The 19,413-nt window shown below is 47.3% G+C and overlaps 1 protein-coding gene across 3 annotated transcripts in view; it reads right to left on the bottom strand.

Moving 5' to 3' along the window:
• The window catches only part of LOC141264803 (uncharacterized), a 146,078-nt gene that overhangs the window by 85,182 nt on the left and 41,483 nt on the right, over nucleotides 1-19,413 (bottom strand). The gene's annotated exons all lie outside the window — the stretch shown is intronic.

Here is a 19,413-nt window from a genome sequence, read left to right as displayed (position 1 = left end):
TGGGGGTGAGGGGGCCATGCATACCAGGATTGGAGGGTGAGGGGGCCATGCATACCAGGATTGGAGGGTGAGGGGGCCATGCATACCAGGATTGGAGGGTGAGGGGGCCATGCATACCATAGCTGTCTGGGTGTGAACAAAGTCATATTCCAGCAAGATTTCTACATGGTATTTCATCCATTGCTGCTGTGGTTTTTCTTTGGTTCTTTTTTAAAGTGTTCAAAGCTATCTATTTCACTGTTTTATGGCCCCGTGTTGTCTAATGGTTGGTTTATCCTGCATAGAATTGCCTGCTCTGGCCTGGTGCTATTTGGCTAATTACTCAGTTTGGCCAATTGGTGCTGCATGTTAGCAGACATTTCAATTCATATATATTCAGCTCTGGCTAAGGATAGCACGCGTGCAACAGACTTTAAGTGCAATAGCTTAAAGTGCTTTTAATAAGCAGTTATACAACGGCAGTGAGACAGGGCAGGAGACAGGTAAGGTGTATAAGATATTCATACAAACATGCTGCTTGTTGGTCAGTTGTATTGCATTATGCATTGGTCATAGCAATCTGTTTCTTACTTGTTTTAACCTCAGCTTTCTCACATCGGGCCCGCCCTTTAACACCTTCTGTGCACTCTCTCCATATCCACCCCTCCCTTCTACCCTCTCCCATGTATAACTCTGAGGCTCTACTGACATTTCTCACCCATTCCAAACCATCCACTACCTCCATACAGCACTCAAAACGTTCATACAAATCATTGCACCACCTGCTCTTTTTTCTCCTTCTCCTAGTCGCTGGCAACATCTCCCCCAACCCTGGGCCTCCCTCCACTAGCATACACCACTCTCCTCCAGCTGAATATAGAAACCCTGCTAATCTTACTAACATTCAGTGCATGCCCTCTCCTATCGCTTTCCATTGCGCTCTCTGGAACGCACGGTTTGTGTGTAACAAACTAACTTACACTCACAATTTTTTCCTCTCTAATTCCCTTAACCTTCTGGCTATTACTGAAACCTGGATTCAGCATTCAGACACCACCGCAGCTGCTGCTCTCTCATTTGGTGGGCTGAAATTTTCACATACCGCCAGACCTGAGAACAGACAGGGTGGAGGTGTTGGTCAGCTCCTTTCACCACAATGTGCTTTCCAGGTCATCCCCCCGCTCCCCCGGTTCCCTCAATTATGTTTCCTTCCTTTGAAGTGCACACCATCAGACTCTTCAAACCCTTCTCCCTGCGAGTGGCGGTTGTGTATCGCCCTCCAGGCTCCTCCCGCCAGTTCCTGGATCACTTTGCCACCTGGCTTCCTCACTTTCTATCCTGTGACATCCCCACCATCATCATGGGAGAATTTAGTATCGCCATCAATGATCCCCTCTCTCAATCTGCCTCTCATCTACATTCTCTAACCTCCTCATTCGACCTCTCACAATTTACTATTTCTTCTAAGCACAAAGACGGGAATACTCTGGACCTGGTCTTCTCCCGTCTCTGCTCGCTGCATGACTTTACTAACTCGCCTCTCTGCTCTCGGACCACAACCTTCTTTGGTTCTCTGTCAAGAACTGTCTCCTCACCTGGGACACCCCCACTTACCACACTTATAGGAATACACGTACCATTAATACTCAGCAGCTTATGGACAATCTCCACACATCTTTAGCCCCCATCTCCTCCCTCTCCTGTCCGGACTTAGCATTGTCACACTACAATAATACACTGAACAGCGCCCTAGATGAAGCAGCTCCTTCTACACGCAGAAAGACCCGACAGACAACAGCAGCCCTGGCACACAATGCAAACACGCTTTCTTCAGCGTTGCTCAAGGTGTGCTGAGCGTCAGTGGAGAAAAATAGAATTAGTTGTTACCCGTAATTCGGTTTCTAGAAGCCTTCCACGACAGCATTGAAGGATTTTGTCCACGCCCTATTGGAGGACAGGAACATAGAGAGTTCAAAAGCCCCTCCCCACCGTCAATCCCCAGTGTTTACCAAGATCACCTGGAAAAATGGTTACCTGACAGTTATATGGAATCCAAAGGGAGGGAAATTCGTGCTGTCGTGGAAGGCTTCTAGAAACCGAATTACCGGTAAGGACTAATTCTATTTTCTCAATACGCCTTCCACGACAGCATTGGAAGAATACCAACGATATTTTATTAAGGAGGGACCATAGCTTGTAGGACTTTCCCACCAAAGGCTAAATCCCTAGTGGATGATAAGTCTAATCTATAATGTTTAGAAAACGTATGAAGGGAAGACCATGTATCTGCCCTGCAAATCTGCTCAGTAGAAGCGCCCGCTCTTTCGGCCCATGAAGTTGATGTGGATCTGGTAGAATAAGCCTTTAAGGCAATCTGTGGATTAATTTGTTGATTGCTATAAGCTTCCCCAATTGCCTCTTTGATCCAGTTTGCTATAGTGGATTTAGCTGCCTTCCTTCCTCAGTTCTGCCCTGAGTGCTGTATAAATAGGTTCCCATCCAATCTCCAAGACTCAGTTTGTTGAAGATAATAAAGGACAGTTCTGCGGACATCTAAGAGGTGGAACTCTGCTTCCTTTGGATTGGAAGGATTCTGGCAGAAGGAGGGAAGGATGATTTCCTGGGAATGATGGAAGTCCGTAACTACCTTTGGGAGAAAGGAAGGGTCCAGGCGAAGCGTAATTCTATCTTCGGTCACATTCATGTAAGGTTCTCTGATAGAAAGGGCCTGAAGTTCTCCTACTCTCCGTGCTGAAGTGATGGCTACTAAGAAGGCAGTCTTATGAGAGAGAGTCTGTATTGTGCTAGAGGATAGAGGCTCAAAGGGAGAGAGGGTTAAACCCTTGAGTACCACATTTAGATCCCAGGATGGGACCTGAGACTGAATTCTTGGTTGAAGTCCGAGTGCTGAAGTTATGAATCTCTTGATCCACCTATGAGAGGCCAAATCTTAGGGCTGAAATCTGCACCTTAAGAGTCCTGGGTTTGAGACCCAACTCCATTCCACTCTGTAGAAAATCAAGGATCCGAGCAATGTTGGGATGTGAGGTATCAGGAATATCCGGGGCGTACCATGATTGGAATTTTTTCCATATTTTGCCATATATCGCGTTGGTTACTGGCTTCCTACTCTGTTGAAGAGTTTTTATAACTTCTTCCGAGAGACCTTTGGATCTTAAGATCTTGGCATAAGTAACCAGGTTGCTAGGTTTAGCCACTGAGGATTGGGATGGAACAGGGGCCCTTGAGAGGGAAGGTTGTTGACCTGTGGTAGTATTACCGGACCCTCTAGGCAGAGAGCTGTGATGGCCCCAAACCAAGGCCTTTTGGGCCACAGAAGGGCCACCAGAATTGTTGCCTCTCTCTAACCTGACTTTCTGGATGGTTCTTGCTATCAGCGGTATCGGAGGAAACACATAGGCCAGCTTGAAATGTCAGGGATGGGCTAATGCGTCCAAATTCATGGCATTGTCTCGTCTGTCCAATGAAGAGGGGAAGTTTTGTGTCTGACTGACTGGCAAAGAGATCTACCTCGGGGAGACCCCATTTTGCTACCAGCGACTGGAAAATCTGAGGATTCAGGCTCCATTCTCCTGGCTGGATATCTTTCCTGCTTAGAAAGTCTGCTTGAACGTTGTTTGAGCCTTTCAGGTGGATTGCTGAAAGTGATAGATGTTGTTCTGCCCAAAAAAATATTCGGCCTGCAATCGATTTTAGGCTGTGTACCTTCATACCTCCTTGATGACGAAGGAAGGCAACTGTAGTCACGTTGTCCGAGAGAATCTTGATGTGAGAACCCTGGATTAAGTTGACTGCCGCTCTGAGCGTTTTTTCTACTGCCATTAGCTCCCTGAAGTTGGAAGATCTGGCACTGGATCTCGGGACTCCATCTGCCTTGACAGGGAATCTGGGCCACCATAGCTCCCCAGCCTCGTAGACTGTTGTCGGTAGTCACAGTAATTAGCGGGTCCTGGGTCCAAGAAATCCCCCTCTGAAGATTTCGGGAGCTTAGCCACCAAGAAAGAGAAGCTTTTATCCGACCGGGGGTCCTGAACCGTTTGTTTAGCGAGTCCCTTTGTCTGTTCCGGGATCTTAGGATATGATCCTGGAGAGGCCTTGAGTGGGCCTGGGCCCACAACACTGACTGGATACAGGCTGTCATAGACATTGTTGCTCTCAACGTTGAATTCTCTTGGTGTCTGAAATTTGAGATTTTGAATTTGAGAGCTGACTGATGCTCCAATGGTAGAAAGGACATCGGTTTGTTGGAGTCCAGTAGTACACCAATGAACTTCCTCCTTGATGAAGGGAGGAGTTCGGATTTTTTTAGGTTTGGAACCCAACCTAAAGACCGAAGGGTTCTTAAGGTTATAGAGACGTGAAGATTGAGAGTTGCTACTGAAGGAGCGACAATCAACATGTCGTCCAAGTATGGAATTATGCACACTCCCCGTTTCTGGATGAGTGCAATGACTTCTGCCATAATCTTCGTAAAAACCCGGGGTGCTGAAGAGATGCCGAAGGGCAGTACGTTGTACTGGTAGTGAACTGATGAATCAGCACATGGTAGTACGCATCTTTAAAATCTATGGTCGCCATGACGAAGTCTTTTCCTATTAGGGGAATAGTTGATTTTATAGACCTTCCTCGATGGTATTGAGGATCCACTGGCAGGAAGATATTGCCCGCCACTGGGGAAATAAATTCGAGAGACACCCCCCTACACGGACCAAGTCATTGCCTGTCCTGCTGCTGGTGTTGTTTCTGGGGTACAAGGATATTGCGGCCCTTGCCTCCTTTAGGATAGCTCCAGCGCCCAGATTTTCCCTTTCTTCTATACTGTGAGGGGTGACTTTGGGAAGGCCGAAAAGAACGTTTCTTAGCCTGTTTCTATTCGGGAAGGGTTTTCTTCCTGTCCGAGGCCTTTTCCAGGATTTCATACAGGGCTGGGCCAAATACATATTTTCCTTGGAAATGGAATGGAACAGAGCTTGACTTTAGAGGTGATGTCCCCACTCCATGTTTTGAGCCATAGTGCACGGCGAGCAGTATTGGACAGGACAGCTGCCCTGGCTGCGATACGGACTGACTCAGCCGAGGCATCCGCTAAGAAACCTGTGGCTTTTTGAAGGAGAGGGATGGAGTCAAGCAGATCTGCCCTGGACGTGCCCTGAGACAGATGTTCCTCCAGTTGGGTCAGTCATTTGAAGAGGGATCTGGCCACACAAGTCGAGGAAATATTGACTTTGAGAGAGGCAGAGGAGGTTTCCCATGATTTTTTAAGGACGCTTTCCATTTTGCGGTCCAAAGGATCCTTTAATTGGGACGAGTCCTCAAAGGGAAGTGAGGTTTTCCTCACTACCCTAGCCACCTGGATGTCCACCTTAGGGACTTCCCACTCAAATCCTTCACCCTCTAACGGAAACCTATGTTTTAATTCCGAAGGGGTGGTAAGACGATTTTCTGGGGACTCCCATTCCTGTCGGATGAGATCCCTAATTACCTTATGGACTGGAAAACCAGTCTGCTTCTTGGTTTTAAGACCCCTAAACATCTCGTCCTGAACAGAACAGGGAACCTCCACTTCCTCCAGCCCCATAGTGCCTCTAACTGCGTCCAGTAGTTCCTCTAAGTTGTCCGAGGAAAAATAATAGCTACCGGTTTCTACTGTTTTGGCAGGCCCTACGGATGCCAAATGATCTAAACTCCTCGATCAGTGAGGGGTTTTCTTCTCTAATTGCTTTATCCATACAGGGCTGACAACTTCTTATAGGATGAGGACAGCTTTTTTGTACAGATGTCACATCTACGGGGCTGGTCTTCATCCTTCTTAGCGGCGGGGGCCTTGTCTTCCTAAGAAAAGGGAAGAGAAGGGGACTCATGTAACTAGAAGGAGGGGAGATCTAATGACATCTAAAAAAGGAGGCCGAGATAATCCCATAGTGACCACCCAGGTACTACTCACTGTAGCCGAGGGCATGCTGGGCTCTGCAAATGCAGGGGTACAGGACCTATCACCTTCCATAGTGGGAATATGGTGGGAATAGCCTTACCTTTTGGTGTCTTCAGGCGGGTTTTAAATAAAACCGTGCCTCCCAGCAAGGGACGTCACCCCTCCCCTTTCCGGTCACTTTAAAGGGCCAATCCCTTCACTGGCTCCCTATTGCCCAGAGAATTCAGTTCAAAACTCTAACCATGGCATACAAAGCCATCCACAACCTGTCTCCCCCATACATCTGTGACCTAGTCTCCCGGTACTTACCTGCACGCAACCTCCGATCCTCACAAGATCTCCTGCTCTACTCCCCTCTTATCTCCTCCTCCCACAATCGTATACAAGATTTCTCCCGAAATCCCCCCTACTCTGGAACTCTCTACCCCAACATATCAGACTCTCGCCGACCGTAGAAACCTTCAAAAGGAACCTGAAGACCCACCTCTTCCGACAAGCCTACAACCTGCAGTAAACACCACTGCACGACCAGCTCTACCCTCACCTACTGTATCCTCACCCATCCCTTGTAGACTGTGAGCCCTCGCGGGCAGGGTCCTCGCTCCTCCTGTACCAGTCGCTGACTCGTTTTGTTAAGATTATGTAAATGCTTTTGTTATGTATATCCCTATCACATGTAAAGCGTCATGGAATAAATGGCGCTATAATAATAAATAATAATAATAATAATAATAATCCAGGGTTGGTATGGGCCTTGATGGTCCTGGACACCATTCAGCGTCCACGTGGAACGCCCCGACCGGAGCGATGGGACCCGCAGTGACGTTACCCGGCGCACGCCCAAACCGCCCGTCGGCTCAGGAGCGTGGAACACACATCTCGGCATAGAATGCTCAGGCCGGAGAGGCAGGGCCTGAGGCGACGCCACTTCCGGTGCGCGCGCGTCAACGTCACATCGGCGCTCCAGGAAAGAGATGCCGGAGGGCAGGAGCGGCCTCCGGCATGAACGATCCCCTGGCTTGCTTTACCCTCAGTGGGGAGCAGGAAGCCAGGGTGGTCCCCAAAGGGGAGAAGCAATTAGGGAGGAGGGAGCACCCCGACCGACCACTGCCCGGCAACACAGGTAAAAAATACAGCGCGCTGCCCTGCCGGCCCGACAGCACTGCAGGATCTCTCCATGCCCCAAGGGGGACAGGAAAACACTGGGGATTGACGGTGGGGAGGGGCTTTTAAACTCTCTATGTTCCTGTCCCCCAGTAGGGCGTGGACAACATCCTCCAATGCTGTTGTGGAAGGCGTATTGAGAAATCTCTTAGCAGAGGACTTCATCCACTATAAATTCATGTTCAAAACCTCTAACTCTGCCCTTCATCTGGCTAAACAATCCTACTTCACCACCCTCATCACTTCACTATCCAAAGCGACTTTTTGAAATCTTAAACTCCCTGCTGAAACCTAAAGCACAGGCCCCCACCGCCAACCTCAGCGGGGAGGATCTGGCCACTAATTTCCTAGAAAAAAATCAACCACATCCATCAGGACATCTCAGCCCAATCTCCTCAGCGTCTGGATCCCCTTCCCTGCTGCACTTCAAGCTCACTAGCCATCTTTGAGCCTGTTACAGAAGAAGAAGTTACCCAGCTCCTCGCTTCTTCTCGACCTACAACCTGCAACAGTGACCCCATTCCTTCACATCTCCTGCAGTCTCTCTCACCGGTGGTCACCACTCACCTGACTAAAATATTTAACCTCTCTCTTTCTTCAGGTATCTTTCCCTCCTCATTTAAACACGCCATCATAACCCCTTTACTTAAAAAGCCATCCCTGGACCAGAACTGAGCTGCTAACTACAGACCGGTCTCTAACCTTCCTTTCATCTCTAAACTCCTGGAACTCTTGGTCCACTCCCGTCTAATCCGCTATCTCTCAGATAACTCTCTTCTTGACCCTCTACAATCTGGTTTCCGCTCTTCACACTCCACTGAAACTGCCCTCACTAAAGTCTCTAATGATCTACTAACAGCTAAATCCAAAGGTCACTGCTCCCTGCTGATCTCCTGGATCTCTCTGCTGATTCTACTGGATCTCTCTGCAGCATTCGACACTGTGGATCACCAGCTACTCCTCACTATGCTCCTCTGCTCTATTGGCCTCAAGGACACTGTTCTCTCCTGGTCCTCCTCCTACCTCTCTGACCGCTCCTTCACTGTATCTTTTGCCGGCTCCTCTTCCTCTCCTCATCCCCTTACTATCGGGGTCCGCAGGGCTCAGTCCTTGGCTCCCTCCTCTTCTCTCTATACACTGCCCCTATTGGACAAACAATCAGCAGATTTGGGTTCCAGTATCATCTCTATGCTGACGACATCCAACTATACACTTCTTCCCCTGACGTCACCCCTGCATTACTACAAAAGACCAAGGATTGTCTGTCTGCTGTCTTTTAACATAATGTCCTCCCTCTATCTTAAACTGAATCTCTCTAAAACTGAACTTCTTGTGTTTCCCCCCTCTACTAACCCAACTCTACCTAACATCGAAATTACCTTGGAGGGTTCAACCATAACTCCCAGCAGAACACTTGCTGCCTTGGGGTGATATTCGACACTAACCTTTCCTTTACCCCCTATATCCGATCACTCACTCGCTCGTGTCACCTGCATCTTAAAAACATCTCCTGAATCTGACCTTTTCTCACCTTTGAAACTGCTAAAACTCTGACTGTCGCTCTTATTCACTCTCGTCTGGACTACTGCAACTCTCTTCTGATCGGTCTCCCTCTTACCAAACTTTCTCCTCTCCAATCCATCCTGAATGCGGCAGCCAGGGTCGTATTTCTGTCCAGCCATTTCACCGATGCCTCCATCTTGTGCCAGTCATTACACTGGTTACCCATTCACTACAGGGTCCAATATAAACTCATTGCTCTCACCCACAAAGCTCTCCACAGTTCTGCACCACCTTATATCTCCTCTCTCATCTCATTCTATCGTCCTACACGTGCCCTCCGTTCTACAAATGACCTAAGACTAACATCCCCCATAATCCAAACCTGGCACCTCCGTCTCCAAGACTTCTCTCGTGCGGCACCAGTTCTCTGGAATGCTCTACCCCAGACTATCCGAATGATGCCTAGCCCCCATGTCTTCAAGCGCGCTTTAAAAAGCTAACTATTGTGTCCCCCCATTTCCTTGTAGAATGTAAGAAGCGAGAAGGGACCCTCGCTCCTAATGTGACTGTTTAAACTGTCTTACCTTGTATTGAATTTATTGTTTGTACATGTCCCCACTTAATTGTAAAGTGCTGCGGAATATGTTGGAGCTATATAAATAAAAATTATTATTATTATCAGGATAGGGATGACGGCAGCACACAACAGGATGGGGGCAGCACAAATATCAGGGTGGGAGAGCATATACCAATAAAAATGCTCGCCACCTGGGCGTAGAACGGGCTCAATAGCTAGTATATATACAGTACAGACCAAAAGTTTGGACACACCTTCTCATTTAAAGATTTTTCTGTATTTTCATGACTATGTTCTAGGGACTCTCTTGGTGTACAGCTAAGAAAGCAAGAATAACCATTGTATGTAATCATATGCTGGATTATGGTATTAACCACTGTATCTTATATATGAATTTACCAGTCCAGCCATTCTGAGACAAATATCGCCTCCTAATCCCACTAGCGCTGCTATCTGTTCTAATGAGCAGACTTGGTCTTTTTAAAAGAATATTTATGATAATTGTCGGCTTCTGAATCTATATGTTCACTTTTCTTCTTCGTTCACGATTGTAGTTTTTACATACTAGGATAGTTTTTTTTTTAGGGACATAAGGGACACCGACGTTGAGCTGGGGCGCCACGTAGCACAAATTAGGGTGCCAACCTCCGCTGTCAGGAAGGGAGAGAAATAAGGGACAAAAGGACAGGAATAGCCCGTTTTCTCTCCTGGCCAGTGTGTTACCTAACCTTGATATTCTCTAATAATGTATTTTGTTGTTTTTGTGTGGATTGATTAGTCCTTTTTAGATAATTTATTAAAAGCTATAGATTAGGGGTCTAATTTTTGGGGGGTTTTCATGTTGAATTGGGCCGTGCTTACTCATTTTTGCCTAGATGTTTAACAGATTAGTAGCACGGCTGGTTTCTTGTCAGGCCCTCTTGATACGAAGAGATGGATGGATGACGCTCAAGAAGTTTTTTTCTGAGGTGGAGTTGGATAATAGTTCCTCAGCAGTCCCCACCCTTAAAGCAGTGTTTAGTGAGCTTCTTGGTGCATTTAAAGACAATATCAAGTCGTGGTATAAGGTGCAATCTCTTGATAGCTATATTAAGCAAAAAATAGTTCCGTGGGGTCTTGGGATATATATTTCACCAGCTCCGAGGTGCAGGACCCCCAGCCTGTTTTCTAAGTGGGAAGAAGAGTCAATAGCATCCTCAGTGAGGTTCATTCAACTTTTGTTGGACGAAGAGAAGGTAACATTAGAAAAAACCTCCATAAGATTAAAAGAACAGAGCTTTGAAACGTAAGATTAATCCTGACTTTTTGAACAAAGAAGAGAACCTTAAGAATGCGGTAGAACGATTTCAACTAAATATCAAAGATAGAAAGCACAAGAGATTCTTGAGAAATTATGCGGACTTTCGTGAGAAGCGTGCCTATCCAGCCTTATGTGAGGGGACCAATTTCCCTGTAGACATCTCTTCCTCCGACCTTGAGTCCTCAGACGCCAAAGGGGGGCCAAAGTACCATTTGAGACCATTCGTACTGGCTCTTCCATCATATTTGAGGGATACGATGGATCTCTTAAATAAGCTGGACGGTGTTGTCCATAAACTCTACTACTGTCGTGGCCACAATTGACGTTGAGGCCTTGTAGCGTAGTATTCGAAATGAAGTGGGTTTGGAGGCAGTTGAGCATTACTTGAGGGGCAGAGGGACATACCTGGGGCCACACAATAAGTTCCTTTCGGAATTATTGGATTTTGTCCTGCGACATAACTTATTTTTGTTCAATGGGAAGTATTACCACCAACTCAACCTAACCTTGATACTCCCTAATAATGTATTTTGTTGTTTTTGTGTGGATTGATTAGTCCTTTTTAGATAATTTATTAAAATCTATATTTTAAGGGTCTAATTTATTTTTGGTTTTCGTATATGGTTAATATCCACCATCCTCCTCGAGCCGTCCGACTCCTCCTGGCTGTATGGATGATATCGATCATCCTCCTTGTCCCGTCCGACTCCTTCCTGCTGTATGGATGATATCGATCATCCTCCTTGTGCCGTCCGACTCCTCCTGGCTGTATGGATGATATCGATCATCCTCCTTGTGCCGTCCGACTCCTCCTGGCTGTATGGATGATATCGATCATCCTCCTTGTGCCGTCCGACTCCTCCTGGCTGTATGGATGATATCGATCATCCTCCTTGTGCCGTCCGACTCCTCCCCGCTGTATGGATATCCATCATCCTCCTCGAGCCGTCCGACTCCTCCTGGCTGTATGGATGATATCGATCATCCTCCTTGTGCCGTCCGACTCCTCCTGGCTGTATGGATGATATCGATCATCCTCCTTGTGCCGTCCGACTCCTTCCTGCTGTATGGATGATAATGATCATCCTCCTCGAGCCGTCCGACTCCTTCCTGCTGTATGGATGAAATCGATCATCCTCCTTGTGCCGTCCGACTCCTCCTGGCTGTATGGATGATATCGATCATCCTCCTTGTGCCGTCCGACTCCTCCTGGCTGTATGGATGATATCGATCATCCTCCTTGTGCCGTCCGACTCCTCCTGGCTGTATGGATGATATCGATCATCCTCCTTGTGCAGTCCGACTCCTTCCTGCTGTATGGATGATAATGATCATCCTCCTCGAGCCGTCCGACTCCTTCCTGCTGTATGGATGATATCGATCATCCTCCTTGTGCCGTCCAACTCCTCCCCGCTGTATGGATGATATCAATCATCCTCCTCGAGCCGTCCGACTCCTTACCGCTGTATGGATGATATCAATCATCCTCCTTGTGCCGTCCAACTCCTCCCCGCTGTATGGATGATATCAATCATCCTCCTCGAGCCGTCCGACTCCTCCCGGCTGTATGGATGATATCGATCATCCTCCTTGAGCCGTCCGACTCCTCCCCGCTGTATGGATGATATCAATCATCCTCCTTGTCCCGTGCGACTCCTTCCTGCTGTATGGATGATATCAATCATCCTCCTTGTCCCGTCCGAGTCCTTCCTGCTGTATGGATGATATCGATCATCCTCCTCGAGCAGTTTTACTCCTCCTGCTGTATGGATGATAATGATCATCCTCCTCAAGCCGTCCGACTCCTTCCTGCTGTATGGATGATATCGATCATCCTCCTCGAGCCGTCCGACTCCTTCCTGCTGTATGGATGATATCAATCATCCTCCTTGTGCCGTCCGACTCCTCCCCGCTGTATGGATGATATCGATCATCCTCCTCGAGCCGTCCGACTCCTTCCCGCTGTATGGATGATATCAATCATCCTCCTTGTCCCGTGCGACTCCTTCCTGCTGTATGGATGATATCAATCATCCTCCTTGTCCCGTGCGACTCCTTCCTGCTGTATGGATGATATCAATCATCCTCCTTGTCCCGTCCGACTCCTTCCTGCTGTATGGATATCGATCATCCTCCTTGAGCCGTCCGACTCCTTCCTGCTGTATGGATGATATCAATCATCCTCCTTGTCCCGTCCGACTCCTTCCTGCTGTATGGATGATATCGATCATCCTCCTTGTCCCGTCCGACTCCTTCCCGCTGTATGGATGATATCGATCATCCTCCTCGAGCCGTCCGACTCCTTCCTGCTGTATGGATGATATCAATCATCCTCCTTGTGCCGTCCGACTCCTCCCCGCTGTATGGATGATATCGATCATCCTCCTCGAGCCGTCCGACTCCTTCCTGCTGTATGGATGATATCAATCATCCTCCTTGTCCCGTCCGACTCCTTCCTGCTGTATGGATGATATCGATCATCCTCCTTGTCCCGTCCGACTCCTTCCCGCTGTATGGATGATATCGATCATCCTCCTCGAGCCGTCCGACTCCTTCCTGCTGTATGGATGATATCAATCATCCTCCTTGTGCCGTCCGACTCCTTCCTGCTGTATGGATGATATCAATCATCCTCCTCGAGCCGTCCAACTCCTCCCGGCTGTATGGATGATATCGATCATCCTCCTTGAGCCGTCCGACTCCTCCCCGCTGTATGGATGATATCGATCATCCTCCTTGTGCCGTCCGACTCCTCCCCGCTGTATGGATGATATCGATCATCCTCCTTGTGCCGTCCGACTCCTCCCCGCTGTATGGATGATATCAATCATCCTCCTCGAGCCGTCCAACTCCTCCCGGCTGTATGGATGATATCGATCATCCTCCTTGAGCCGTCCAACTCCTTCCTGCTGTATGGATGATATCAATCATCCTCCTCGAGCCGTCCGACTCCTTCCTGCTGTATGGATGATATCGATCATCCTCCTCGAGCAGTTTTACTCCTCCCTGCTGTATGGATGATATCAATCATCCTCCTCGAGCCGTCCGACTCCTTCCTGCTGTATGGATGATATCAATCATCCTCCTCGAGCCGTCCGACTCCTTCCTGCTGTATGGATGATATCAATCATCCTCCTCGAGCCGTCCGACTCCTTCCCGCTGTATGGATGATATCAATCATCCTCCTTGTCCCGTGCGACTCCTTCCTGCTGTATGGATGATATCAATCATCCTCCTTGTCCCGTCCGAGTCCTTCCTGCTGTATGGATGATATCGATCATCCTCCTCGAGCAGTTTTACTCCTCCTGCTGTATGGATGATAATGATCATCCTCCTCAAGCCGTCCGACTCCTTCCTGCTGTATGGATGATATCAATCATTCTCCTTGTCCCGTCCGACTCCTTCCTGCTGTATGGATATCGATCATCCTCCTTGAGCCGTCCGACTCCTTCCTGCTGTATGGATGATATCAATCATCCTCCTTGTCCCGTCCGACTCCTTCCTGCTGTATGGATGATATCGATCATCCTCCTTGTCCCGTCCGACTCCTTCCCGCTGTATGGATGATATCGATCATCCTCCTCGAGCCGTCCGACTCCTTCCTGCTGTATGGATGATATCAATCATCCTCCTTGTGCCGTCCGACTCCTCCCCGCTGTATGGATGATATCGATCATCCTCCTCGAGCCGTCCGACTCCTTCCTGCTGTATGGATGATATCAATCATCCTCCTTGTCCCGTCCGACTCCTTCCTGCTGTATGGATGATATCGATCATCCTCCTTGTCCCGTCCGACTCCTTCCCGCTGTATGGATGATATCGATCATCCTCCTCGAGCCGTCCGACTCCTTCCTGCTGTATGGATGATATCAATCATCCTCCTTGTGCCGTCCGACTCCTTCCTGCTGTATGGATGATATCAATCATCCTCCTCGAGCCGTCCAACTCCTCCCGGCTGTATGGATGATATCGATCATCCTCCTTGAGCCGTCCGACTCCTCCCTGCTGTATGGATGATATCGATCATCCTCCTTGTGCCGTCCGACTCCTCCCCGCTGTATGGATGATATCGATTATCCTCCTTGTGCCGTCCGACTCCTCCCCGCTGTATGGATGATATCAATCATCCTCCTCGAGCCGTCCGACTCCTTCCTGCTGTATGGATGATATCAATCATCCTCCTCGAGCCGTCCGACTCCTTCCTGCTGTATGGATGATATCGATCATCCTCCTCGAGCAGTTTTACTCCTCCCTGCTGTATGGATGATATCAATCATCCTCCTCGAGCCGTCCGACTCCTTCCTGCTGTATGGATGATATCAATCATCCTCCTCGAGCCGTCCGACTCCTTCCTGCTGTATGGATGATATCAATCATCCTCCTCGAGCCGTCCGACTCCTTCCTGCTGTATGGATGATATCAATCATCCTCCTCGAGCCGTCCGACTCCTTCCTGCTGTATGGATGATAATGATCATCCTCCTCGAGCCGTCCGACTCCTCCCAGCTGTATGGATGATATCCATCATCCTCCTCATGCCGTCTAACTCCTCCTCACTATATGGATGATAATGATCATCCTCCTTGTGCCGTCCGACTCCTTCCTGCTGTATGGATGATAATGATCATCCACCTCGTGCCGTCCAACTCCTCCTCACTATATGGATGATATCCATCATCCTCCTCGTGACGTCCAGCGTTTGTCTACATTTAACAAATACTACTTGATCTTTTGCACTAACACCGGGATTATTTCGGAGATACTATTAGCTAGAATTTTGCAGTTGATTTTTAGATTCTCATTCAGTAATGATATCGGCCTGATGGCTCGGTCAGGTGTTTTACCTGGTTTTGGGAGGTGTACAATTGTTGCCTGGATCATTTCTTTCAGGATTTTGCCATTTTCAATGATATTTTTGGAAAACTGAAGCTACATGAGGGGTTAAGGTCTTCAAACAATTTGAAGCATTGGTTTGTTAGCCCATCAGGGCCGAGGGACTTTTGCTTTTCCTTTCTCTAATATCGTTTGCTTTTTTTCAGACTGGGATATTGGTTGGTTTAAAATGATTAATTTGTCCTCTGGTATTTTGGGTAGTTTTATATTTCTCTATCAGTTGGGCGTTGGGTTGTGGCGCCCAATTATTTTCTTGTAAATTGTAGAGGGATGAATAGTAGTTTGTGAAGCTGTTGACAATCTCTTTAGGGTTATATATTGTATTGTTTTGGTAGTTGTATATATGGGGTAACCTTTGTTTGGTCACTTTGGCTTTGACTTTGTTGGCTAGTATTTTCCCGGCCCGGTTTCCTTGCCAGTAGTCTTTGGCTCTGCTTTTCCATAAGTTATGCTCGTATTTGTGTTGGAGCAGTTCTTATCGCTCATACCTTAGTTTTTGGAGATTTGTGCTTGTGAGGCTATGTTTGGGCGTCTCTTCTAAAGAGGCGATATTTTGGATGAATTTTCTCTATTTGGCGTAGACTATCTTTTTTATTTCGGGATTTGGATTCATTTTCCCCCGATGTAAGCCTTGTGACTGCACCATACTGTTGATAGGGACATGTCAGGCGTATTATTGATCATGAAATATTCTCCTGTAGTTGGGGCCTCATTATATGTAATAAAAAGAGGTGAAGCAGCTCCCCAGCCAGTAGTATAAATCTGCCCCGTTAGATACTCACTCGCACGGACACCGTCCTGTGACCAGTAATCAACATAGAAGAAAAAGTTTTCCAGCGAAGTGGTATCCAATTTCCAAAATTTCAAAACTTTTTTTTCCTAATTATATGGATGCAATTAGGTAATTACTTACTCTCCATGGGGAATATGTTGGGTAGTTGAATCCCTCTTTATTGTGACACGAGACAGGGGCCTGGTCCGAACACATGATGTTGCCTATCATGGCTGTTTGGATGTCCTGCAATGACTATTAATCTGTGATAATTACATCAATTCTTGAGTAACCTTTATGTGAATAGAACGTGTAATCACATTCGGAGTCGGCAAAACCCGCCACATATCATAGAGTTCTTCTGCCAGCAGAGTCAGAGTGAACAGGATTTTTCTTTCTTTTGGGAACTTGTCTATGTTGGGGCACAGGGTGATATTAAAGTCCCCACATACCAGGAGGGGAATGTAAGGACTCCACCCTCTAAGAGCCCACCAGATGTCTGACCCGCTCCATTTCTGGAACTTCCATTAACTGACATTGATGTTCAAAGTCTTGGAAGAATCCCTCAATGTCCCGTGAAGCCTCATTAAATAGCTTAAAGTCCTTACGGGCCAAGCTTGGGGCTTCCCTCATGGTGGGCGTTGTGATTATTGTCCGCCTGGGGCTTCTAGCTGCTTCCACAGCGAGCTTTCCTTCATGAACTCTTTGAATGGCCTTCTGTTTATCTTCTATGGTGGCTTCAAACCCAAGCAATGCCATCTCCTCCTCATACCACACAACACACTGACTTTTTGGAGTATTTACCTCCAGGTCCTGTCTTTCCTCCAATTGTTCTGGGAATCCCTCTCTTGTGCAGTCTTGAAGGCTGGCTCCTTCCAAAGCCTCAATCAGTTGATCTTTGGACAGTTCTTTGTAACTGACCCCTAATTCACGGGCCTTTGTTTGTAGGTTCCCCACAGTCCAATTCCTGCATCCTCAGGTTCTGACTCCATTCGTTGCTGGGCCGCTATCCATTCCCTCTGCTCTGATACCCATTGCTGCCATCAGTATGTGACGGGGTGTGTGACGAAGCAGGCGGGGACAGCAGGCCGGTGAACAATCCGACAACCTTTATTGGGACTGAGAGAATATAACACCAAACATAGATCAGGTTCCTTAGAGTCTTCAAGGTGACCACACAACAAGGACAAATCCGGGGGCGCCACCCGCTAATCCGACGCCAAGTAAAATGCAACAACAGTCTTAGACTAAGTCCTCAAATCCAGCAGGGTGGCAAGAAATCCCAATCCCACGTGGCAACTGATCTCCAATCTTCATATACGGCACCAGGACCTGGCCTCAGCATCATCTAACAAACCAAACATGGGGCTTATTGTTCTCCTTCTCTTGGGATCAGTCCCCTGGGGGGGCAGAGATACTCACAACCCACCCCCTAAAACATTTACTACAGGTACCTCAAATAATGAAGACACTTCCAGAACTTCAGTCTGTCAGCAGAGATGTGTATTCAAGGGAAGACCCCTGCAGAGAGGAACAAAGACCCCCAGGCCCCCACTAGATGCAGGACAGAAAATGCTAGCATAGGCCTATGTCCAGTATGGTCCATGAAAATAGGCTGAGGGGGTGCACTCTGTTACAGGGACACGGGGTGATAATAAAGTCCCCACACACCAGGAGGGGAATGTACACACTTGTCTACAGTGGGAGAAATAAGTATTTGATCCCTTGCTGTTTTTGTAAGTTTGCCCAGTGACAAAGACATGAACAGTTTATAATTTTAAGGGTCGGTTAATTTTAACATTGAGAGATAGAATATCCCAAAAAAAAATCAAGAATATCACATTGTATAAATTAGATAATTTTTTTGCATTTTGCAGTGAGAAATAAGTATTTGATCCCCTACAAACCATTATGAGTTCTGACTCCTACAGACCAGTTAGACGCTTCTAATCAGCTCGTTACCTGCATTATAGACCGCTGTCTTACATAGTCACCTGTATAAAAGACTCCTGTCCACAGACTCAATCAGTCAGACTCTGACCTCTACAACATGGGCAAGACCAAAGAGCTTTCTAAGGATGTTGGGGACAAGATCATAGACCTGCACAAAGCTGGAATGGGCTACAAAACCATAAGTAAGACGCTGGGTGAGAAGGAGACGACTGTTGGTGTAATAGTAAGAAAATGAAAAATACAAAATGACTGTCAATCGATATCGATCTGGGGCACCATGCAAAATCTCACCTTGTGGGGTATCCTTGATCATGAGGAAGGTGAGAGAGCAGCCTAAAACTACACGGGGGGAACTTGTTAATTATCTCAAGGCAGCTGAGACCACAGTCACCAAGAAAACCATTGGTAACACATTATGCCTTAAAGGTTTAAAATCCTGCAGTGCCCACAAGGTCCCCTGCTCAAGAAGGCACATGGGCAGGCCCGTCTGAAGTTTGCCAATGAACACCTGGATGATTCTGTGAGCTATTGGGAGAAGGCGCTGTGGTCAGATAAGACAAAAATTGAGCTCTTTGGCCTTAACTTAACTCGCCGTGTTTGGAGGAAGAGAAATGCAGCCTATGACCCAAAGAACACCATCCTCACTGTCAAGCATGGAGGTGGAAACATTATGTTTTGGGGGTGTTTCTCTGCTAAGGGCACAGGACTACTTCACTGCATCAATGGGAGAATGGATGGAGCCATGTACCGTAAAATCCTGAGTGACAACCTCCTTCCCCTCCGCCAGGACATTAAAAATGGGTCGTGGCTGGGTCTTCCAGCAAGACAATGACCCAAAACATACAGCCAAGGCAACAAAGGAGTGTCTCAAAAAGAAGCACAGTAAGGTCATGGAGTGGCCTAGCCGGTCTCCAGACCTTAATCCCATAGAAAACTTATGGAGGGAGTTGAAGCTCCGAGTTGCCAAGCGACAGCCTCAAAATCTGAATGATTTAGAGATGATATGCAAAGAGGACCAAAACTCCTCCTGACATGTCCGCAAACCTCATCATCAACTACAAACAACGTCTAACTGCTGTGCTGCCAACAAGGGTTTTGCCACCAAGTATTAAGTGTTGTTTGCCAGAGGGATCAAATACTTATTTCTCACTGCAAAATGCAAAAAAAATTATCTAATTTATACAATTTGATTTTCTCGGTTTTTTTTTGGATATTCTATTGCTCAATGTTAAAATTAACCTACCCTTAAAATTATAGACTGTTCATGTCTTTGTCAGTGGGCAAACGTACAACAATAGCAAGGGATCAAATACTTATTTC

This window comes from Phyllobates terribilis, unplaced genomic scaffold (assembly GCF_046119375.1).
Source record: "Phyllobates terribilis strain yellow unplaced genomic scaffold, ASM4611937v1 Scaffold_4__5_contigs__length_816908805, whole genome shotgun sequence".
NCBI lineage: Eukaryota > Metazoa > Chordata > Amphibia > Anura > Dendrobatidae > Phyllobates > Phyllobates terribilis.
The sequence above is the reverse complement of the archived record's forward strand: the minus strand, read 5'-3'. Positions and strand labels throughout refer to the sequence as shown.